At 40.8% G+C, this 24,872-nt stretch overlaps 1 protein-coding gene across 1 annotated transcript in view; it reads left to right on the plus strand.

Annotated features, from left to right (window-relative positions):
* The window catches only part of FHOD3 (formin homology 2 domain containing 3), a 645,976-nt gene that overhangs the window by 671 nt on the left and 620,433 nt on the right, over nucleotides 1-24,872 (plus strand).

Genomic DNA, 24,872 nt, shown 5'->3' on the forward strand with positions numbered 1-24,872 from the left:
GAGGGAGATCTAGATATTTTTTCCTTCCAGCAGGAAGAGGGGGTCTGTAGAGGAAGGGATTGCTGTTCAAGACTGACTCCAGCTCTTTGATTCCTACTGCTAGAGCAGTGGTTTTCAATCTGTGGTCCATAGACCCCTGGGGGTCCGCGGACTGTCTCAGGAGTCCGCGGAAGGTTGCTGTTTCCATAGAACAATGGTTTTCAACCTGTGGTCAGTGGACCACTGGGGGTCCTCAGATTATGTCTTAGATTTCCAAACGGGTCTGCACCTCCATTTGAAATTTTTTAGGGGCTCACAAATGAAAAAAGATTGAAAATCACTGTACTAGAGGGAACTCAGAGCAACTCTACACTACCGCTTAAGTCGATCTAACTTAACTGTGAAAAAGACACCACCTGAGTGATGCAAATTATGGCAAACTAAGCGTTGTCCACACCAGCGCTATGTCGGCAGGAGACGCTCTCCCGTGACATAGCTTCCCCCTCTCATGGAGGTGGAGATATGCCGACAGCATTGGAAGAGAGCATCTTCACCAGTGGTGCTACAGCGGCGCAGCTGCATTGGTGCATCTGTGTCGATTTAGCGCTTCTAGTGTAGACCTGCCCTAAGACTGCATTCAGAAAGAAGGGATTGTGCAGCAGGACTCAGGCAGAGGCTCAGTTAGTGTTCAGTGTACTCCTTATAAAATAGTATAGTATTCTGCATTGATACCCCACACATTGCAGTGAGGCAACTGTTATGTGACTCTTCCTGTGACTGTCAAATAGTGTAGCATAAGGATAAATGGAGCAGAGTTGTTGCCCATGCTTGTGATGGAAGTGAAGAGCAATACAGACCCTTTCTGTGTCAGAGGAATACAGGTATCCTGTGGAAAGGAATGCTGGATCCTGACTGTGAACGAGAAGAGTCTTTCAAATCAGAAACACAGAGGATGAAAAGATCTGTGCCTAGTAACATGTCATTTTTGTACTCAACAGGACTGTAGACTGAGTGATATTTTCATCCTAACTCAAATTTGCCTTCTGCCTGATTTAGGAATATCCCCAAACTTCACCAGTTTAGGAAAAGATACCCCAGATCTTACCCCCATCATTATCCCTAGTGTCTAGAAATGAGATGTTTTAGAATAACTGACCTTCTTTGTGATTATGTATTTAAATGTGTAGGCTAAAGGAGAGATTTGCAAAGGGACAAATGGGATTATGTCACCTAACTCCTATTGAAAATCAATGGAAGTTTGCCTAATTTTCCTGTGTGCTTTTGAAAATCTCCTCCTAAATGGATAGAATACAAAGTATGCCTAATATTTTTCATTAGTTTTATTCTCCACATTATACATAAAGTCATCTTAAAACTTTTAAAGAAGTGCAGGGGAAGATGTTTGAGAACTGGTGGTGGTGGACTTTGATAGCAATGTTGTTTTCCCATGTGAGTGTATCAAAGAGTTCACTCTTAATAAGTAATCCCTTGACAGAAATAAATTGTGTGTAAGTGAGTGGAATGGGTGTCAGGCAGTCTCAACATGGGTCTGCCTGGGACAGCATGCATTTACATCTTTAAAAGTGAACATGTTTATGAAAGAATGTGTTAGTGTCTTCATGAATCATCAGGTCACAGTATTGTACCTTCATGAGACGTCACTTTTCATTTCCAAAAATATCTACAGGGCAGGTATGGCTGATGCGTTAGTTGTGACCATTTTATTTGGAAGCCCTTGAATCAGGCCAAATCTGTAACAAATTTGACATGTCTGCCCCTTGTTAGTAACCTCTTCAGAGTATCATGGGATTTTGAGAAACCATTTATTGTTTAGGAAGGTTGGCTAAGAGCATGTTCATACAGAGCAGGGTTTAAGCTATTACTGTTGTGAGGTTTTATAAGCTAAACAGTTGTAGTGAGGGCTTTGTTAAAAATAGCAGTAAGTCTGCTGTCCTTGGAACAATTGATACTGTAGCTCTTCAGAAGGGTAAGTATTGAGTATGCCACTAATGCAAATCCCAGCCTTTGTGAAAACTTATGTATCTCTTATATATTTATTTTATTGCATCTGTTGATAAATGTCACTCTCTTCACTTGTGGTCACACACGCAGGCCTGGTTTTGGAATTCTGGGCTTTTCAAAGCAATACAACAGTTTGTTGTTATGAAATAGTTTCTTTTATTATTTTCTACCTTGTTATTTAATAATCCTTCTAGTCTGTGAATTAACTCAGCAAAGAAGTCAGAGGAAAAATAACAACTGGTGCGTGTTTTCCTATGTGCAAAATAGGAAAAACCATTTTATTCATTCTTTCATAAAGTGGGTAGGAAATATTCTCTTAACATCATTTGTTGTGTTGTGACCAGCACTCAGGAGCTTGCTGGAGGATGGAAAAAGGCTGTGTGTGCTCTTAGCTTTAAGGATGTCAAAAGACCAATAAAACATAGTTCAAAGAAAACCTCTTTAAGCAGAAGTTTTACATTTGTAGAACATTTTCTTGCCAAGGTTGCAGAAACTCTGTAGAGAATAGAGCTCTGCATAATGCACAAAAAATGTAGGTGCATTGAATCATATTCTGTTTCTACAACTCAGGGTCAGATTCAGATACTTTAGTCACATTGAATAGTACCTTATTCTGTGAGTAATCCCATTTGGGATTGCTTGTGGAGTAAGATAGTGTGAGTAAGGGCCAGATTCTGATACCTAATTATGTAGAGCAATCGACTGGGAGATAGTACTTAAAGGTTCTATATCTGACTTCACTGTTGATGTGCTGTAAGGATCCTATTTTTCAAAAGTGGCCACTGACTTTGGGTGTTTTTTGTTTATTTGGAAAGCCCAATTTGAGATCACTTGGATCAGATTGTGATTACTTGGAGCAGCAGCAGCTTCTATTGACTTCAATTTGAATTGCTAAAAATCAGTCCCATAGTAACTCAAACTTGACTCCCAAAAATTGAAGCATTCAAAATCAGTGGCATTTCTGAACATTGACTTTGTTACCCACTTCTCTTTTTACCCATTTGAAAAACAGATAATACATTTCTCACAGAGGTTTTATGACATTTAAATGATTAAAAAAGAGTTGGGCATTTTGGGTGGAAGATATGAACCTCCATAGTTGCTGTACCAACACATTTTAAAAGATAGGCCCTGTCCTAAAGACCTTATAATGTGAGGTCCTGAGCCTGCAAACACGTTATGCATCTGCTAATTTTACTCATGTGAGAACTCCCGTTGAACTCAGCAGTATGTGTTTGCAGTATGAGGACCTAATTCCAGTACATTATAGTTATGTCTCCTGCCATTGTCTTAGCTACTTACTAAAGAATTAACCAGATGGGTTTACTCTCTCCAGGTATTTTTGCAGTTTACCTTTTTCCTCCTGTTTGTTTGCTATCTGTACAATAATTTGTGTCGTCAGTAAATTTGATCATGGTTCAATATATACCTCTCCTGTGTGGCTTGAAACTCTGGTGAATAGTCTTCTGGGCAATGGGGTATTATGAAGTGGGCTTGTTGCAATCTTTCTTGGTTTTATTCCATTTTGTTTTAAATATTGGGTGAAACTATAGTAAAGATCAGAATTACCAGTCACATAATTGAACACGGTTTGTTGGGGAAGAGTCAACACAACTTTTCTAAAGGGAAATCATGGCTCACCAGTTTATTAGAATTCTTTGAGGAGTCAACAAGCACGTGGACAAGGGTGTTCTAGTTCAGTGGTGAGCAACCTGTGGCCTGCAGGCCACATCAGCCCGCCAGCCCCCACCACTTCCCGCAGGTGCCATTGGCCGGGAATGGCAAACCACAGCCAGTGGGAGCTGTGGGCGGCCGTGCAAATATAAACAAACTGTCTGGAGTTCCCACCAGCAGATTATCTTGATGGGCCGCGTGCCACCCACGAACCACAGGTTGCCCACCGCTGTTCTAGTGGATATAATGTACTTGAATTTTCAGAAGGCCTTTGAAGAGGTCCCTCACCAAAGGCTCTTAGGCAAAAAAGCTGTCATGGGATAAGAAGGAAGGTTCTTTCATGGGTCAGTAACTGGTTAAAAGAGTGGAAATAAAGGGTAGGAATAAATGTTCAGTTTTCAGAATGGAGAGAGGGTTCTGTATTGGGACCTGTGGTGTTCAACATATTCATAAAGGATCTGGAAAAAGGGGTAAACAGTGAGGTAGCAAAATTTGCAGATGATACAAAATTACTCAAGATAGTTAGGTCCAAAGCACACTGTGAAGAGCTACAAAAGGATCTCACAAAACTGTGCGAGTGGGCAACAAAATGGCAGATGACTTTCAATGTTAATAACTGCAAAGTAATGCACATTGGAAAACATAATCCCAACTATACATACAAAACGATGGGGTCTAAATTAGCTGTTACCACTCAAGAAAGAGATCTTGGAATCATTGTGGATAGTTCTCTGAAAACATCTGCTCAGTGTGCACAGCAGTCAAAAAACTAAGAATGTTAAGAACCATTAGGAAAGGGATAGATAATAAGACAGAAAATATCTTACTACCACTGTGTAAATCCATGGTATGCCAACACCTTGAATGCTGCATGCAGTTCTGTCACCCCATCACAAAAACAGATATATGAGAATTAGAAAGACACAGAGAAGGGTAACAGAAATGATTAAGGGTATGGAAAAGCTTCCATGTGAAGCAAGATTAAAAAGACTGGGACCTTTTAGATTGGAAAAGCAGTAACTAAGGAGGATATGACAGAAGTCTATAAAATTGTGAATGGCGGGGAAGAGAGTGAATAAGTGTTATTTACCTGTTCTCATAACACAAGAACCAGGGGTCACACAATGAAAGTAATAAACAGCAGGTTTAAAACAAACAAAAGGAAGTACTTCTTCACACAGCACACAGTCAACCTGTGGAACTCATTGCCAGGGGATGTTGTTAAGGCCAAAAGTATAACTGAGTTCAAAAAATAATTAGATAATTTCATGGAGCATAGGTCCATCAATGACTTTTAGCCAAGATGGTCAGGGATGCACCACCATGCTCTGGGTGTCCTAGGCCCCTAACTGCCAAGATGACAGAGGATGGATCACTTGATAATTCCCCTGTTCTGGTCGTTCCCTCTGAAGCATCTAGCATTGGCCGCTGTTGGAAGACAGGATACTGGGCTAGATGCACCATTGGTGTGAGCCAGTATGGTTGTTCTTATGTAAGAGAGACCTTGAAAATGTCTCTCTAATCCAGTAGTTAGGTACTCGTGGGAGGTGGGAGATCCCTGTTCAAATCCCTTCTCATTGTTGGGCAGAGGGTGGAGTTGCACCGGGAGACTCCCACATAACAGGTGAGTACACTAATCACTGGGATAAAGATTATGAGGGAAATGTCCTCCCTCTCCTGGCCATTTGTGTGGAGTTAGGTGCATTCAGAGGATACCTACCAACAGGCCCCTCCCTAGGGAGATGCAGGCCCTGGGGCAGAAGCAACGGATTCGTCTCTTCTGGGACTGACCGCGCTGGGCAATCGCACCGGCTGTGGGTCCCCCAAAGCACAGGGCCTGGAAAGAGGGGGTTCAGGGCAGAAGTGATGGATTTGTCTCTTCTGGGACCAACCTTGCCAGCCAATTGCACTGGCCCGTGGCCGCCCTCCAAAAGAGTGGGGCCCAGAGCGGTGGCCCCGATTCGCCCTACCCAAGGGATGTCTCTGCCTGCCAGATTGGGCCCAGCAGGTGAGATAGGTAGGGAGATGTCAGTCTCAATGTGGATTGAGGATCCTTTTGGGACTTAGACATGAAATAGGTGTCTGGATATTATCTGTACATTTGTCTTATTCTCTGCATTAGCAATGCAATGCCTGTCTCTTTGTGGCACCTCTCTATCTGGCCAGATACAGCAGTGTGCTTTTATTTCAAATAATCCTTCCTGAAATACAGACCTTTTATTTTCAACAACAAGTTCTTTTAAGAAATGTTTACATAAAGTTCTGAATTTGAGTATCAACCCTTAGATCAAGTAGAAGAAAAAAAGGCTGCCCTGTAATGTTGGATTTTGGAAGTGCTCCATCAGAATGAGGTGTGAACCTTTTCATTTATTTTTAAAATGTGCAAGTGAAATTAGTGCTCATGGACTTTACTCAGGCACAGTACAGATAGGTGATGTGCATGCCAATCTGCACACTTCTGCTAATGTCCCTCAATTCTGACCGGCACCATTTACCTACTGTTTACCATGTTTCTTTGGGAACACATTTTGATTAGTTAGATCTGTCTGTTTTATACTGCTGCCCATCACCATAGTATCTGAGTGCTTTCCACATAAACTAGTAGCAATAGCAAAGTAGTGGCACTTCTCTCTTTTTGTGTGGGTGTTTTTTTGTTTGTTTGTTTGTTTTTTATTTTTGTTTGGTAGAGATAAGGGAGTAGAAGGGAGGTTTATTTTGTGAGTGTCACTTATGGTGGAAAGACTCACAAAGAGGAAGGCTTTGAAACCTTTCCTAAAGACTGGAATTCACCTGATCTCCTCTGGAAGATTGTTCCGTAGTCAGAGTCCCTCAACGGAGAGCTTTATCTCTAGCTCTCGCATGCTTTTTCCTGGGCTTTGTGATCTGCATAGTCACAGAGAAGTGCAGCTGTCATGATGGTTCGTAGGTTGAAAATTAATCCTTTAATTACTTTGAAAATTAATGCCCCAGTGGACAAATGGTCCATCTAATTCAGTATTCTGTCTCTGACAGTGATGAGTACAAAATGTTTCATATTATACCTTGAAATGTAACATTTTATCTCCTAAAATAAAAACATATTTCATCTAATGTAACTACAGATACTCTTATTATTCATGTAAACTCTAATTCTTTTTTGAAACCCGCTGAGCTCTTGATCTTTATATTTTGTGGCAGTGATTTTCACAGATTAATTATGTGTATTTGTTTCCTTTCATCATAAGAACATAAGAATGGCCGTACTGGGTCAGACCAAAAGTCCATCTAGCCCAGTATCTGTCTACCGACAGTGGCCAATGCCAGGTGCCCCAGAGGGAGTGAACCTAACAGGCAATGATCAAGTGATCTCTCTCCTGCCATCCACCTCCATCCTCTGATGAACAGAGGTTAGGGACACTATTCTTTACCCTTCCTGGCTAATAGCCATTTATGGACTTAGCCACATGAATTTATCCAGTTCCCTTTTAAACATTGTTATAGTCCCAGCCTTCACAACCTCCTCAGGTAAGGAGTTCCACAAGTTGACTGTGTGCTGTGTGAAGAATTTCCTTTTATTTGTTTTAAACCTGCTACCTATTAATTTCATTTGGTGACCCCTAGTTCTTGTATTATGGGAATAAGTAAATAACTTTTCCTTATCCTCTTTCTTTACATTGCTCATGATTTTATGTACCTCTATCATATACCCCCTTAGTCTCCTCTTTTCCAAGCTGAAGAGGCCTAGCCTCTTTAATCTTTCCTCGTATGGGACCCTCTCCAAACCCCTAATCATTTTAATTGTTCTTTTCTGAACCTTTTTTAGTGCTAGAATATCTTTTTTGAGGTGAGGAGACCACATCTGTACACAGTATTCGAGATGTGGGCGTACCATGGATTTATATAAGGGCAATAATATATTCTCTGTCTTATTCTCTGTCCCCTTTTTTATGATTCCTAACATCCTGTTTGCTTTTTTGACCGCCTCTGCGCACTGCGTGGACATCTTCAGAGAACTATCCACGATGATGCCAAGATCTTTTTCCTGACTCGCTGTAGCTAAATTAGCCCCCATCATATTGTATGTATAGTTGGGGTTATTTTTTCCAATGTGCATTACTTCACATTTATCTACATTCAATTTCATTTGCCATTTTGTTGCCCAATCACTTAGTTTTGTGGGATCTTTTTGAAGTTCTTCACGATCTGCTTTGGTCTTAACTATCTTGAGTAGTTTAGTATCATCTGCAAACTTTGCCACCTCACTGTTTACCCCTTTCTCCGGATCATTTATGAATAAATTGAATAGGATTGGTCCTAGGACTGACCCTTGGGGAAAACAACTAGTTACCCCTCTCCATTCTGAGAATTTACCATTAATTCCTACCCTTTGTTCCCTGTCTTTTAACCAGTTCTCAATCCAAGAAAGGACCTTCCCTTTTATCCCATGACAGTTTAATTTACGTAAGAGCCTTTGGTGAGGGACCTTGTCAGAGGCTTTCTGGAAATCTAGATACACTATGTCCACTGGATCCCCTTGTCCACATGTTTGTTGACCCCTTCAAAGAACTCTAATAGATTAGTAAGACATGATTTCCCTTTACAGAAACCATGTTGACTATTGCTCAACAGTTTGTTTTTCTATGTGTCTGACAATTTTATTCTTAACTACTGTTTCGACTAATTTGCCCGGTACCGATGTTAGACTTACTGGTCTGTAATTGCTGAGATCACCTCTAGAGCCCTTTTTAAATATTGGCGTTACATTAGCTAACTTCCAGTCATTGGGTACTGAAGCCGATTTAAAGGACAGGTTACAAACCTTAGTTAATAGTTCCGCAACTTCACATTTGAGTTCTTTCAGAACTCTTGGGTGAATGCCATCTGGTCCCGGTGACTTGTTAATGTTGAGTTTATCAATTAATTCCAAAACCTCCTCTAGTGACACTTCAGTCTGTGACAGTTCCTCAGATTTGTCACCTACAAAAACCGGCTCAGGTTTGGGAATCTCCCTAACATCCTCAGCCGTGAAAACTGAAGCAAAGAATCCATTTAGTTTCTCCCCAATTACTTTATCATCTTTAAGCGCTCCTTTTGTATTTCGATCGTCAAGGGGCCCCACTGGTTGTTTAGCAGGCTTCCTGCTTCTGATGTACTTAAAAAACATTTTGTTATTACCTTTGGAGTTTTTGGCTAGCCGTTCTTCAAACTCCTCTTTGGCTTTTCTTATTACACTCTTGCACTTAAGCTGGCAGTGTTTGTGCTCCTTTCTATTTACCTCGCTAGGATTTGACTTCCACTTTTTAAAGGAAGTCTTTTTATCTCTCACTGCTTCTTTTACATGGTTGTTAAGCCACGGTGGCTCTTTTTTAGTTCTTTTACTGTGTTTCTTAATTTGGGGTATACATTGAAGTTGGGCCTCTATTATGGTGTCTTTAAAAAGGGCCCATGCAACTTGCAGGGATTTCATTTTAGTCACTGTACTGTTTAACTTTTGTTTAACTAACCCCCTCATTTTTATATCGTTCCCTCTTTTGAAATTAAATGCCACAGTGTTGGGCTGTTGAGGTGTTCTTCCTCCCACAGGGATGTTGAATGCTATTGTATTATGGTCACTATTTCCAAGCGGTCCTGCTATAGTTACCTCTTGGACCAGCTCCTGCGCTCCACTCAGGATTAAATCTAGAGTTGCCTCTCCCCTTGTGGGTTCCCGTACCAGCTGGTCCATGAAGGAGTCATTTAAAGTATTGAGAAATTTTATCTCTGCATTTCGTCCAGAAGTGAAATGTTCCCAGTCAATATGGGGATAATTGAAATCTCCCACTATTATTGGGTTCTTAATTTTGATAGCCTCTCTAATTTCCCTTGGTATTTCATCATCACTATTATTGTCCTGGTCAGGTGGTCGATAATAGATCCCTAATGTTATATTTTTATTAGAGCATGAAATTTCTATCCATAGTGATTCTATGGAACATATGGATTCGCTTAAGATTTTTACTTCATTTGAATCTACATTTTCTTTCACATATAGTGCCACTCCTCCCCCTGCACGACCTGTTCTGTCCTTCCAATATATTTTGTACCCCGGAATGATTGTGTCCCATTGATTGCTCTCAGTCCACCAGGTTTCTGTGATGCCTATTATATCAATATCCTCCTTTATCACAAGGCACTCTAGTTCACCCATCTTATTATTTAGACTTCTAGCATTTGTGTACAAGTACTTTAAAAACTTGTCCCTGTTTATTTGTCTGCCCTTTTCTGATGTGCCAGATTATTTTTTATGTGACTGTTTATCATCTGATCCGGCCCTTATATCATCCTCTTCCGTCCTCTGTTCCTGACTATAACCTGGAGAATCCCTATCATCAGACTCTCCCCTAAGAGAAGTCTGTGTCTGACCCACATGCTCCTCTGCAGCAGTCGGCTTTCCCCCATCTCCTAGTTTAAAAACTGCTCTACAACCTTTTTAATGTTTAGTGCCAGCAGTCTGGTTCCACTTTGGTTTAGGTGGAGCCCATCTCTCCTGTATAGGCTCCCCACATCCCAAAAGTTTCCCCAGTTCCTAATGAACATAAACCCCTCCTTTCTACACCATCATCTCATCCATGCATTGAGACTCTGAAGCTCTGCCTGCCTACCTGGACCTGTGCGTAGAACTGGAAGCATTTCTGAGAATGCCACCATAGAGGTCCTGGATTTCAGTCTCTTCCCTGGCAGCCTAAATTTGCCTTCCAGGACATATTTCCTACCCCTCCCTATGTCACTGGTGCCTACATGTACCACGACCACCGGCTCCTCCCCAGCACTACACATAAGTCTGTCTAGATGTCTCGAGAGATCCGCAGCCTTCGCACCAGGCAGGCAAGTCATCATACGGTTCTCCCAGTCATCACAAACCCAGCTATCTATGTTTCTAATGATCGAATCTCCCATTACTAACACCTGCCTCTTCCTAGTAACTGGAGTTCCCTCCCCCGGAGAGGTAACCTCAGTGCGAGAGGCAACCCCAGCACCATCTGGAAGGAGGGTCCCAACTATGGGAAGGTTTCCCTCTGCTCCCATTGACTGCTCTGCTTCCCTGGGCCTTTCTTCCTCCTCAACAGCACAGAGGCTGTCTGAGCGGAGGTGGGACAATTCTACTGTGTCCAGGAAAGCCTCATCAACATACCTCTCTGCCTCTCTTAGCTCCTCCAGTTCTGCCACCCTGGTCTCCAAAGTCCGTACGTGGTCTCTGAGGGCCTGGAGCTCCTTGCACCGACTGCACACATAGGCCACCCGCCCACAAGGCAGGTAATCATACATGCTACACTCAGTGCAATAAACTGGATAGCCCCCACTCTGCTGCTGGGCTTCTGCCTGCATTGTCTCCTAGTTAATGAAAGGGTGGTTTAAAGAAAGGGGTTTTGGAATATGGTTTGGATTATAGTTTTTAAGGGGACTACAGGGGAACAGGTAGGACCGACAAGAGACCCCCCCCCCTTCCCAACTCCCTTGCAAAACTGCCTGTTAGCAGCCGCTGGTCGCAAGCTCGCTGGTCGCTTGTGCGCGGCTTTGTAAATCCCTGGCCTGAGTTAATGCCCCGCCCACTGATTAAGGCTCAGCCCAATTCACTGCTCTACAGGCAAAATGCTTCTGAAATAAATGTAGTCCAACTTTACTAATTCTGGGTCACTGAGAACGAAAATGATGCTTAAAATTGTTGATTGGCTCTAGTTTTCAAGATATGCTATTGGGTCAGTATATACGACCCTTGACTTGGGAATGGTGGAGGATAAGTGAGTTATAAAGGGAAGGGATCTCAGTTTAAACCAGAAATGACTAAAATACCTCTTTGACTGGATCTATGAATAAATCTATGACTGGGTTTGAACAGTACTTGCTTTTTAGGCAAAACAATGAATGATACAATCTGAAGCTGGTATTGCGTCATATATGATATGAATTGCATCATGTTATTCCTAGAAGTCATGGATGATGCAATCATAACGAAGCTTGCATCACTCTGCTGAACAAATTGCCCTATATCAGCTCTAGAAATCATACAGTGTCATGCTCTCTTATCTGTAGTGTTTGATTTTAAAAAGGGACACATTTCTGTTTAGCCAAAGTGAACAGAGATGCCTCATACTTGTATGAACAGTGCAGATAACTTCTGCTATGTTTGTGGTGAAGTGACTTTTCCATCACAAAAGTGTAGTAAAACTGCTATGGTTAAGAAAGCCTATCACCTTTATTTTGGCTGCAAAATTGGAGATCAGGACAAGAGGTGGGCCCCACACATGCGCTGCACCACTTGTGCAACAAATCTTCGCCAGTGGTTGAAGAGGAAAAGGAAATCTATGCCTTTTGCAGTGCCAATGATTTGGAGAGAGCCAACAGATCATACCAGCAATTGTTACTTCTGCATGGTGCCTCCAGTTGGGAAAGGTGTGTCAAAGAAGAAAAAGTGGACTGTGCATTATCCAAACATTCCATCAGCTATACGCCCAGTACCCCACGGAGAAGGACTGCCGGTTCCTGATGCACCAGCATCATTCTCACTCGAGTCAGACGAGGAAGAGGAAGAGGATGAAACTTCTGGTCCTGAACCATCAATGTTACAGGACCCACATTTTCTCCCATCCTCCTCCTCTGAACCACACCTCATAACACAAGGTGAACTGAATGACCTTTTCAGGGATTTGGAACTACCCAAGAGTAAGGCAGAGCTGTTGGGCTCCAGACTACAGCAGCGGAATCTCCTGGCAGGCTATCAGGGCAAATGGAGCCCATCAATGCTTGCAGACTATTGCTGGACAGTGCCAAGAGATGCTCCATTTAATGAATACAAGAGACAAGCCAAGAAGCGCCGAGTAGACACTGAATAGGACTAAACTATGTACATAATAGTTTTTTGCCTCTTGTTTCATAATAAATTTTATTTATATAAATAAATGATGATGATTGATGATGAACACTTTTGATGATTTTTAAAGTGTTACATAAACAGGACAGGTGAAATATTATCATGTGAAGCAACCATAAACACATGAAAAGAGCAAAGTTTACAATTTATGATTAAAACTACTATCTACACAATATACATAGACATAAAATGTAAAAACTGAAATATCTTAGAAACAGTAGCCAATCAGTTGTTTTAATTGTCATATTTGAATTCAGCACATCAAAATACATAATAAATAGCACATTTTATCTCTGAAGCAGACGACTTCTCAAAAATTGTAGACCAGTGTTACCAGAGGCTTCAAGCTTTCAAACCTTCCTTTGAAGCTCATGGCCTCCAACTGCCAGCCACAGCACATGGTCCTTCAAACAACCAACCAACCAAATAGACTGACAAACACAAGCTCAGCACACAGCAGGTAACCCACAAACACACACACACACTACAGACAGTCACTTACCCCACAGATGCTGTATTTGCTCCTCATTCACCTGGAGAACTCCCTTGTAAAACTCCCTGTTAGCAGCCCCTGTTCATTGGTTTTAAATTTGACACCTTTAATTTGAATGAGTGTTCCCTTGTCCTCTAAAAGGGATGGAGCTCCTGGTTTGCCTAAATAATGCCATATTGGGCTTGCTCCAGTTCTCACTTAAGTCATTAGACAGACTCCCTTTGACTTCAGTAGGTGTTGGATTATGGCCTTATGGAGCAGAAACTTCTAATCATGATGTAATGCAATTGTTTTGTAAGGAAGGTTAGTAGCAAAGTCCTCATTTTACTCAGATGTGTGAGTAAATCAAACAGGATTTACTTCTAGATTGACATGGTTAAAATTATTCTTTTTTTAAAAATCTGCATATTCTACAATTTGATCCCAAAGAAAAAGCTAGATCAATTATAGTCTGGTTGACCTAGACCCTTAGAAATGTAAATCTCTTGGTTTTATGAGTTGACCTTTTAGGAAATTACATACTTAAGCCAAGAGCTTAGAGTTTTCTGAATATGTTTTGTCTCTATCTGTAATATTAAGTAGAGACAGGTCCAAGCTGGACCTCTAGATCCAAACCTCCCTCTTCCATTTTTCCCTGAATCTTGGGAAAATTCAGATGTGGGTCTAAATTTGTGGCTCAGGTCCAACTCTAATAATGCTCTTTGAATCTATTTTGGTAATGTGGATTTGTTGGTTTTGAATTGCTTTAAGTTACTTGATATCTCTGACTTGCTGACCTAAAGTCATTTAGGCGAGGGCTATATATATATATATACACACACAGCCAATGTCAGGTGGCTTTTTTTTTTTAAAGATCTTCCTTACTTATTCATTTAATTACAACATGCTGTATTTTACCTTACACTGTGTCTTCATTTGCCACTGTACATTTTAGTGTTACAGCAGCTCCTTATGGAGTACATTACTGTGAAATATGTATGACATTACAGTTATCATTTTCAATTAATTTTTCTTTGCAAAGGATAATAATAATAATTAATAATTATTTAAAATTTATTCATGTGAGAATGCAGGGCACAAAGATAAATTTATCCAAACTCCCACCCCCTTGCCTTGTCTGACACTTTTGCAACATTTGGGGAGGCAAGAATTCACCCAGGAACCATGCCAGCGTTCAAATCTTTTCCAACATATTTATCAGGATGGACAGAACCACTCTGTCACTGAAAGGAGCAGCTAATCCAAGCATAATGAAATAAATCCAATATGCTTACTTAACAAAGGGACTCTTACCTCTCTTAGTAAACAAATAGTCCAAACTGCTCCTCCAGGCTCAGCCATTCAGTCCCAGATTAGGGCTCCTCTTTCCCATTGGACAGTGGTTGTGTCTTGTCTGCAGTGCAGCTTGTCGTGGCCACACTCCCAGGTTGCTCCCTTGGCCTGTTTCCCAGCCTTGAGCTCGTGCTCAGGTTCTGCTGTGTCCCTACAACGGAGCACTGGCCCTTTCTCTTATGGGAGGAGAACTGGCAGCAGGAAGTCAGGGCTAACCAGTCAAGGCACTGGAGGCCTTCACAGCCATGCAGCTGACACGTGGAGTGATAGGGCTCCCTTCATTATATAGAAATATAAACACAATGTATCATAAAGACAGAAAGTACTGTACAGTGAAAAAAGCTTAAATACTGCAACCAAAGAAGTTAAGGAAACTGTAATTGGTGTGACATGTGAGTAACTATTGTAGTATTAAAGTAAACAACAAAACAAACACTGTGCTAATAAAATAAATTACTCTCATAGTAAAATTAGAGTTGGATAAACACATTTTCCTCAGTTTTTTTAAAACCCACACAAAAGTAGGACCAGAACTTCAAACTTTTTGATTTTGTTTACTGTTAGTAAGTAATGTGTTATATCGGCCAAAAAGTTGGGAGCATCTGGTCCTACACAGACACTGGGCTCCCTGCTCCTTCCAGGAAAGAGAAGAATCTTGATTCCCGTATGCATGAGGCAAAAAAGATTTTGGTCCTTCTTCCCCAGCTGCCCCATCCTCCCATGGTGTTTGTAAGGAAAAAGAGAGACTGACAATCCTTGGCTCATCCTTTCTTCCAGGAGGAGGGGAGTGAAGATGTTGACACTATAAACCCGTGACTTGAGCTGACCTTCCTTTTTATATTGAAGTCCTGTGTAGGGAAGGGTCCCCATTTCCCCTCTGTCTGTTTCTAGGCAGACTTCCTTTTGACTTCAAGAGCAGGCAGCAAGGAGCACCACTGCCCCTGCCAGTCCAAAGAGAGGATTTTTTTTTAGTGTGGACAAGCTACTCACCGTTAAACAGCAGGAGGACCAGGGAAGCACACTTCCTTGTCTTGCTGCACTGTTTCTTTAAGCACTATGGAACAGAGACACACAGTACACTGAACTTACAAAAGCCTGTTTGGAACACTGGTGTAGAATTTTCCTGCTCAAGGTTTTCCCTGAGCCCACTTGCATTATGAAGTGTCTTGGCTTAAAGGAAAATAGATCCTGTGAAACTAAATTGATATCTTTCTTGATGAGATTACAATTTTGATTAATTACGGTAATAGTGTTGATGTAATATATTTAGACGTCTGTAAGGTATTTGACATGGTATTGCACCACATTTTGATTAAAAAACTAGAACGATACAAATTAATAGGGCTTTCAAGCAATTAATCACACTGTTAATAATATAATACTATTTATTTAAATATTTTTGGATGTTTTCTATATTTTCAAATATATTAATTTCAGTTATAACACAGAATACAAAGTGTACAGTGCTCACTTTATATTTATTTTTTATTACAAATATTTGCACTTAAAAAACAAAAGAAATAGTATATTTCAATTCACCTAATACAAGTACTGTACTGCAATCTCTTTATAATGAAAGTTGAACTTACAAATGTAGAAGTATGTACAAAAAGTAACTGCATTCAAAAATAAAACAATGTAAAACTTTAGAACCCACAAGTCCACTTCAGCTAATCGCTCAGACAAATGTATTTGGTTACAATTTTCAGGAAATAATGCTGTCGACGTCTTGTTTACAATGTCACCTGAAAGTGAGAACAGGCGTTCGCATGGCACTGTTCTAGCCGGCATCGCAAGATATTTATGTGTCAGATGAGTTTCCGCATTGGAATGTTACCCTTTTAAGACATCTGAAAGCATGCGCCACACCTCGTTCCTCTCAATATTGGAAGGCACTTCAGATTCTTAAACTTTGGGTCGAGTGCTACATCTATCCTTAGAACAAACATGCTCGGTCATCATCTGAGACTGCTATAACATGAAATATATGGCAGAATACAGGCAAAAACAGAACAGGAGACATACAATTCTCCCCCAAGGAGTTCAGTCACAAATTTAATTAACACATTTTTTTTAATGAGCATCATCAGCATGGAAGTATGTCCTCTGAAATGGTGGCCAAAGCATGAAAGGGCATATGAATGTTTAGCATATCTGGCACATAAATACCTTGCAATGCCGGCTACAAAAGTGCCATGCGAACGCCTGTTCTCACTTTCAGGTGACATTGTAAATAAGAGGCGGTCAGCAGTATCTCTGGTACCTGTAAACAAACTTGTTTGTCTTAGCAGTTGGCTGAACAAGAGGTGGGACTGAGTGGACTTGTAGGCTCTAAAGTTTTACATTGTTTTGTTTTTGAGTGCAGTTATGTAATGCAATAAAATCTACAGCTGTAAGTTATATTTTCATGATAAAGAAATTGTACTACAGTACTTGTATGAGGTGAATTGAAAAATACTGTTTATTTTGTTTATCATTTTTACAATGCAAATATTTGTAATAAAAATAATAATATAAAGTGAGCACCATATTCTGTGTTGTAATAGAAATCATTATATTTGAAAATGTAGAAAAACTGACAAATATTTAATACATTTCAGTTAGAATTCTATTGTTTAACAGTGCGGTTAAACGTGATTAATTTTTTTAATTGCAGTTAAGTTTTTTTGAGTTCATCACGTGAGTTAACTACAATTAATCAGCAGCCCTAAAATTAATGTGACACACATTAAATTGATTAAAAATTAGTAACTAATATGTAACGTAATTATCAAATTATCAAAATGTAATTATAAACATGGAATCATTATCAAGTGGAGGTGTATCTAGTAAAGTCCCGCAGGGATCAGTTCTTGGCCCTACGCTATTTAACATTTTTATTAATGACCAGAAGAAAATGTAAAATCATATCTGATACAATTTGTAGATGATCCCAGAATTTGGGAAGTGGTAAATAATGAAGAAGATAGTTCACTGGTACAGACCAATCTGGGTAACTTGATAAGCTGGGCGCAAGCAAACAATATGCATTTTAATATGGCTAAATGTAAATGTATTCATCTAGGAACAAAGAATGTAGGCTGTAGTTACAGGAGGAGGGACTCTATCCCATGAAGCATTGATTCTAAAAGGATTTGCAATCTTGGTGAATAATCAGCTGACCATGAGCTCCCATTGCAATGCTGTGGCCAAAAGGGCTAATACGATCCTTGGATTCATTAAAAGTGTATCTCAGGTAGGAGTAGGGAGAGCATTTTACCTCTGTATTTGGCATGGCTGCAATTGCTGCTGGAATACTGTGTCCAGTTCTGGTGTCTGCAGTTCAAGAAGGATGTTGATAAATTGGAGATGGTTCAGAGAAGAGTGATGAGGATGATTAAAGGATTAAAAAACATGCCTTAAAATGATAGACTCAAGAGGCTCAATCTATATTAGTATAACAAAGAAAAGGATAAAGGTGATATGATCTTTGTTTATAAGTACCTACAAGAGGAACAAATATTTGATAATAGGCTCTTCAGTCTAGGAGAAAGGTGTAATATGAACCACTGGCTGGAAGTTGAAGCTAGACAAATTCAGGCTGGAAATAAGTTGTAATTTTTCAACACTGGAGGTAATTAACAATTTACCAAGAGTCATTTTGGATTCTGCATCTCTGGCAATTTTTAAACCAAGACTTGATGTTATTCTAAAAGATATGCTGTAGGGCAGGGGTCCCCAATGCAGTGCCAAGTGGCCTCATCCAGAGGTGTCGCCGCTGAATTCGGCGGCATTTCAGCGGATGCTCAACCGCCGCCATGGTCCTTCGCCTGGTGCCTGCCAGATGAAAAGGTTGGGGACCACTGCTCTAGGGATTATTCTGGGGAAGTTCTGTGGGCTGTGTTATACAGGAGGTCAGACTAGATCACTGTGATCCCTTCTGGCTTTGGAATCTATGCATCTGTGAAAGAGTTTGTACACTGAGACTGTCAGGTGTGTGTTTTTGGTCCTGCTACTGCTGGATGTGGGGGCAGGTAGGTCATCTCTTTCTTCCTCAAGATGCAATTTTTAGATTGGTAGGTGGGCCTCCTTACCAATACCCCCAAAGATAGAAGAGGTGGCAGGACGTAGCCTGCCACATGCAGAAAATGATAGCAAGAATGGTGGTTGCTGCCCTCTTGAAACTGTTAGTGGTAAGGTTGTGGGCAGAACCCGTTGAGAAGAGGAGAAGAGAAGGGGGAGGAAGCTTTACCCTTCTTGTAATGGCGACCAGGACATCAGGGCTGGCAGGGGCATTGGGCATAAGTGTCTGCAACAATTTTTCCAAGTGTTCTGGATTTCACAAAACTCAAGCCATTTTGTGATACACAGTACTTTTGCAAAGTAAATCCAGAAACATTCAAAATCTCAAGTGCCAAGAGGTTGACCCATCCCTAACTACAAACAACATGAGATTGTTACCCCGGCAATGGCTGTGTTTATCTGAATTTTCAGAGAAAGGTGTTTACATTAAATTGAAGAGAGATATCACATTTTATCAGTTGTCCATTTCTCTCCACTGCAGCCTTCTTTACCCATTTTATAACAATGCCATGCTGAAAAGGAAATTGCAATCAGTGAAGTTACTCTGGATACTGGTATAAATGAGAGCAGAATCTTGCCCTAACAGTGGATTTAAAAAACAAAATCAAAACTGAGTTGCATCAAGGATCTGTATGGAAAATGTCAGCGTGAGTGAAATTAAAGAGAGGGTAAATGGGAAAGCTGTCAGAGGGTATTCATTTTAAGGCTGTGTGGGCCTCAAAGATCAGAGATCCCAGCAATATAAATTGAAAATGAGCATTGAATGCATAGGTCAATACTATGATCCATTTAATGCAAATTAGATATGGCCTTCAAGATGTTAGCAAGCTGTGAGTGTCAGTTACAGAAAGTTTGGTTAGTCTGTTCTAAGGCCTAAAAATGCAGGCAGTGTCCCTTTAAGTGCACATGTAGCAGTCCTACTCTTGGAAAGATCTCTTAACACATTGGTACAGACAGCCATCAGTTACTATATCCATCACTTCTATCTCAGTGTGCCACATGTTTCAAAAATTTCCCAATTGGTAAGGCTGAAATAATCTAAAACCCCAATCGTATTATCCTTTCATGCATTGTCTCATCATATCACATTTCATTCTTTTGCTGTGGGGCTATGTGGCATATCTTTATTATTAGCTCTTTTGACTTTCACTCTGTATTTTTCTGCAATTGGCAATTCTAGTTTCTTAAAGTCTACAGTTTCCCTGATATGTAAGGCTGTATATTCCCTCCCCATTTCCTGTCTTGGAATATAACTGAATATTTTAAATTAACTGCCAGGAACAAGCTTCAGTAATTCCCCCTACATTATCTTTTTGTTTTATTGTACATGCTTCATGTACTGTAATTTATTGATGCTTCTCTCAAGTAGACAGTCATTAGTTTAATTATTAATAAGCCTTTAGAGTCCTTGCAGATCATGGCTTTAAGAAGGGTGAAACCAAGTGCAAAGCCCACCAGTTTTTAAAAGTAGTGTTAAATTCTCAAATTGTGGATCATCTGTCCATATGCAGTACCTGTCAATTCATATTGATATATATAAAAAAAGAGTCAGTAATCAAGTTAAGGGAGTTTACAGCAAAGAAGCGGCTAGTCTGCACAGTTATAATTTCTGCAGTCTGTTTCAAAACTAAATTTATGTATCACCTTTCATTCAGATGCTTTTAAAAGTGCTTACAGAGAAATTACTCTGCATTCAGTAAGCAGGAGCAGACCAGAGAATGAACAGGACTCAGTATCACAGTTCCCCCTGTGCCCAGATCCTCAATGGTATTTAGGTACCCAAGTTCCAAATGAGGTAGATGCCTATATGCCTTTCAGGATCCATGACGAAGTCTCTTCACATCTTTTTGTGGAGCAATTTATTCCCATCTCTGCATGACCAGAATTGGGGGGTTGGGTCAGGGCTCCTGTTCCTCCCCTCCCATTTGTTTGCAGGGAAGAATATCAGGTGAGTTGCCCCTGGTTCTACCTACTGCAACCAAAGTCTGAAGCTATGCAGGACTCAGCAAGAGAGCAATGGGAGTCCTTGCTTCCTCTTGTTCTCCCATCTGGCCAGGCCAAGTAACTGATTTTAATATATTTAAGGGTATGTCCACACTGCAATAAAAGACCTGCAGCTGGCCCAGGTCAGCTGACTCAGGTTCATGAGGCTCAGGTGCAGTGCTATAAAATTGTGGTGTAGATATTTGGGCTTTGGCTCCAAGACCACGCAAGGAGGGGAGGGTCCCAGAGCCCGGTCTGCAGTCTGAGCCCAAATGTCTACACTGCAATTTTATAGCCCCTCAACCTGAGCCCCGCGAGTCTGTGTCAGCTGAGCTGATGCAGGTGTGCTTGTGCTGCGAGTCTTTTATCACAGTTTAGACATACCCGAAGTGTTGTACACAATTTTGCTCACCATTTAAATACTTGTATGATTATGTGACATCTGTTTGAAAAGTCCACAGAAACACTACGTAGCTCTTTAGGATTGGAATTGAAGAGTATCATAGGAGAACTGAGGTTGGCAGAATATAATTACACATACTGGAATTTGACCAAGCTGGGTTAACACTCCAGTTCTTTTGAAAGGTGCCATGAGATTTTCAGTGACCACAAGTGGTCAAGACTTAGGGGGTTGTACATCTTATTTGTAGGACAGCACCAGGGTAGCCCTTAACATTATAGTAGGATATTAGTTCTGTACTGACTTGGAAGAAAGAGTGCCACCTACTGAATCACTATCACAGCTTCCTACAACACCTGGATTGCATTACATTCATATTAACTTTATATTATATTACAGTTTATTAATAACATAGCCAGGAATGTTGTTGAATATTCTTAGTGAAGGAACACGTTTGAACAAAAGTAGCAGTAAGTTCTCTAGTGGGCCCAGCTACCCAGAAACATCTGCAAATATCTGGCTTGAAAAATTATTAAACTGGAGATGAATATGAGACTTAAAGTTCAACTATCTGCATGTCATCAGCTTAACACAATTTTAAAGTAAAAAATGGGCTTCAGTTTCCCATTCCAACGATGAAAAAAAAGTTAATTCTGTCATTACCAGCTTTTAAAAAGTGCTTTAAAACACCTCTAGGCTTTTTCTAACTTCAAAAAGATGACTTGCCTCTATTGTACCACCTACTGGCCCTCAGATTACTTTTAGTGGGTATTTATTTTAATTCCAGAGTCTTGAGCAACAGCCGATTTTGATCTTGGGTGTCTGTCATTGCTAAACAGGGACAAGGCAGTAATATGAAAGTAATCAATTGGTCACATCATTCATCATCATTTTACGTGTCAGTGTTTAATAAGATTAGAGTAGCAATGAATGAATGACTGAACAAGTGCCTTCATCTCCTTGTGGTCATACTTTTGAAATATGTTCAAGACAGAGGTGTATATCTATTTTAAGACTGGGACAAATCAGACTCAAATTATATTGTCTTGTGATGAGTTAAAGTTAGATTATTTACCTCTCAAAGACAAGAAAAGCCTCCACATGAAAAGAAAAGAAAAGTACCAACTTCAATGGAGATACACATGATTATATCTCAAGTGTCAGAGGGGTAGCCGTGTTAGTCTGGATCTGTAAAAGCAGCAGAGAGTCCTGTGGCACCTAGACTATTAGTCTATAAGGGGCCACAGGACTCTTTGCTGTTTTTACATGATTATATCTGTTATTGAATGGGAACATAGGCTGAAACTTAGATAATTTTTTAAAGGTTCAAATAAATATCACGAACTGCACCTTAGGGAGGCATGCCTACATACAAAATTTGTATCGCTTTAACTATACTGGTAGAGTTAAAATAATAACCCCCCTCTAGTTTGGAGCCAGTTATACAAGTATAAAATGTGCTTGTAGCCATATAGCCTATTCCTGTATGGGAAGGGGAATAAGTTAGACCAGTGTAACTGTACGCAGGTGAGCTTGTACCAGTATAACTTTATCAGTAAAAATAAATCACATTCCTCACTGACATTGTCCGAGTACAAAAACTGTGTGTAGACCAGGCCTTAGAATCTCAGATCTTTCTTCAAGGGTCTGAAGCAGCGATGTGTAGCTTGTGGCCTGGGGTCTGCTTCAGGTCTCTAACTTGCAGCCCTCAAGAACAAGGGCATGAAGAAGAAAATTTTGTTTTTTGATTATGAATTGAAAAAAAATGTGCTAGAGCCCCACCCAGCAATTTAAAAACTGAAGTAGTTGGACCAGCTTCATTGCTACAGGGAAGCGGTTGGGGACATCACCTTTCCAACTTACTCTGGCTGCTTCCCCTCAGCGGCAGGAGATGCTATGGTGTAAGTCAGGAGAGCACTGAGCAGTCGTTGTCTAGTCCCCATGCAGCTGCTCAGCAATTCTCTTGTGGGCCACCTGGTGCATTCAGGGGAAAGAAGAGAGTAGTTCTGGCTACTCCATTGCCTGCTTCCTTATGAGTTTAGGGAAAGCAGGATAGATGCCTGAGTTTAGGAAAGATCCAACAAAAGATGTCTCCCTTTCCCCACACAACCACCCATGGCAGCCCAGGAGACTGAAAAAGAAGAGAAGCTGAGAACCAGCAACCAGTTACAGCCCCTGATTCTCTGTTGAAGTCCTGGGGCAAGTTAGAGTAGGGCAAGTTGTGCCAGCTGGCACTGGTCATTTTGGCACCATATTCTCCCTGAGGGTAGCTGGAAAGCAGCACACTGCAGCCATTTCTTTCCCCCACCTCTGAGATTGCTTTTTGCACTAACGGCTGTGGGAGAAAGTGTAGGAGCTGACTTCCCCAGCTTTTCACCAGCTGGGAGCTTCCTTGTGCCAGGGAGACATGAGAGTGATTTCCGCTCCTTTTGTATTGCCTGACTAGCACATAGAGTGTACAATGGGGCAGAGAATCATCCAGAAAGCATTGATTGTGGCCCTGTGACCTTTTAAAAAATATTCTGCTCTTGAAGTGAAAAAAGTTGAACATCACTGGAGAAAAGAGACTCTGAACATGAAAAATTGATGACATATTATTCTAAGTGAAAAATAAAAACTATATTACACTTACACCTTCAGTTTTTTACCACGTTACTGCAGCTGTCCTGGTAGCATGGCTTCTGGCTCCACACAGGAAGGGATTCTCTTCTCCACATCCACAGGATGGGGAGGAAGAAGGCTTGCAAAATTTACAAGCCTCAAGCTCCTTTTTCCTGAGGGGATGGGGTCAAGAAAAATTCACAAGCCTGCTGAGTTTTCCTCCCCTTGGTTAGCCCTCTCCTCCAGGTTTGTTCCTGTGAGGGTACAGTCTGGTACACTGGGAATTATAGTTCTATTGGTAGATTGGCTTTTTTTCAAACAGTGTACACTGTATATTAGGAAAAGAAAAAGACACAAGAAAGGTACTCAGACAAAAATATTCATGAGAGAAAGAGGACATAATTAAAATACGCTCTGCACTTTTCAGTCTCTATTTCCTCATTTCCTTCTTACTCGTTTTCAGATACAATATATCATGCTACTAATTAAAGGACAAGAATCAAATTTCTTTTACTAATGCAAAATACCCATTACTCTCCAGTGACCACAAATGAGTTATTCTGTCTTTTCTCTCAAGTGAAAAACAGTGGGAATGAAATAATTTGATGTTCTATTTCAGCCAGACAGGATTGGGTTAACCTGCTTAAGTATTCTAAATTATGCGTAAATCATAACAATAAATGGCCTATTGCAAGTCAAGAGTTCTTTTTTTTTTACAATGTCAAGTTGTATGTTTATATTCTTATAAAGTCTGTTTTGTTTTTTGTTATACTGTCTAGTTTTACATTTATTGCCATCCCCTCCCACACATTGGAGAGGGAGAATAGGCCGTGCTCAGGTATAAGTATTGAAATGCATGTCTATAAACTTAGTTCGTTTAATTCTTTGTTATTTGAATGTCCTGTAGATGCTAGCTGGATATTGCTTAGGTGGAAAGAGCACTTACTTTTCCTTCAATCTAACAAAACAGTTTAACAGCTCATCTGTTAGGTTTCAAACATCGTGTTTTGTTCTTTTTATTCGTTTGCTCTCTTGCCATGATTTTCTGGATTCTGCCTTCTATCTCGCCATTTTATTTTAAATCAAAAAATCTCTCTTCTTGCATTTAGATTGGATCCTGGATAAAGAGGGCAACAGAAGCTGTTGTTGCTGAGGCAGGTGAAGGTCATGCAGGAGAGAGAAAATTCCTGAGGTTTAGGGAGACAAGGGTGCAGAGCAACCAGGAGCGGCTCTAGGTATTTTGCCACCCCAAGCACGGCAGGCAGACTGCTTTTGGCGGCTTGCCTGCAGGAGGTCCCCAGTTCCGCGGATTCAGCGGCACGCCTGCGGGAGGTCCGCGGGACCAGCGGACCCTCCGCAGGCATGCCACCGAAGGCAACCTGCCTACCACCCTTGCGGCGACTGGCAGAGCGCCCCCGGTGGCTTGCCGCCCCAGGCAC

This window comes from Gopherus evgoodei, chromosome 2 (assembly GCF_007399415.2).
Source record: "Gopherus evgoodei ecotype Sinaloan lineage chromosome 2, rGopEvg1_v1.p, whole genome shotgun sequence".
NCBI lineage: Eukaryota > Metazoa > Chordata > Testudines > Testudinidae > Gopherus > Gopherus evgoodei.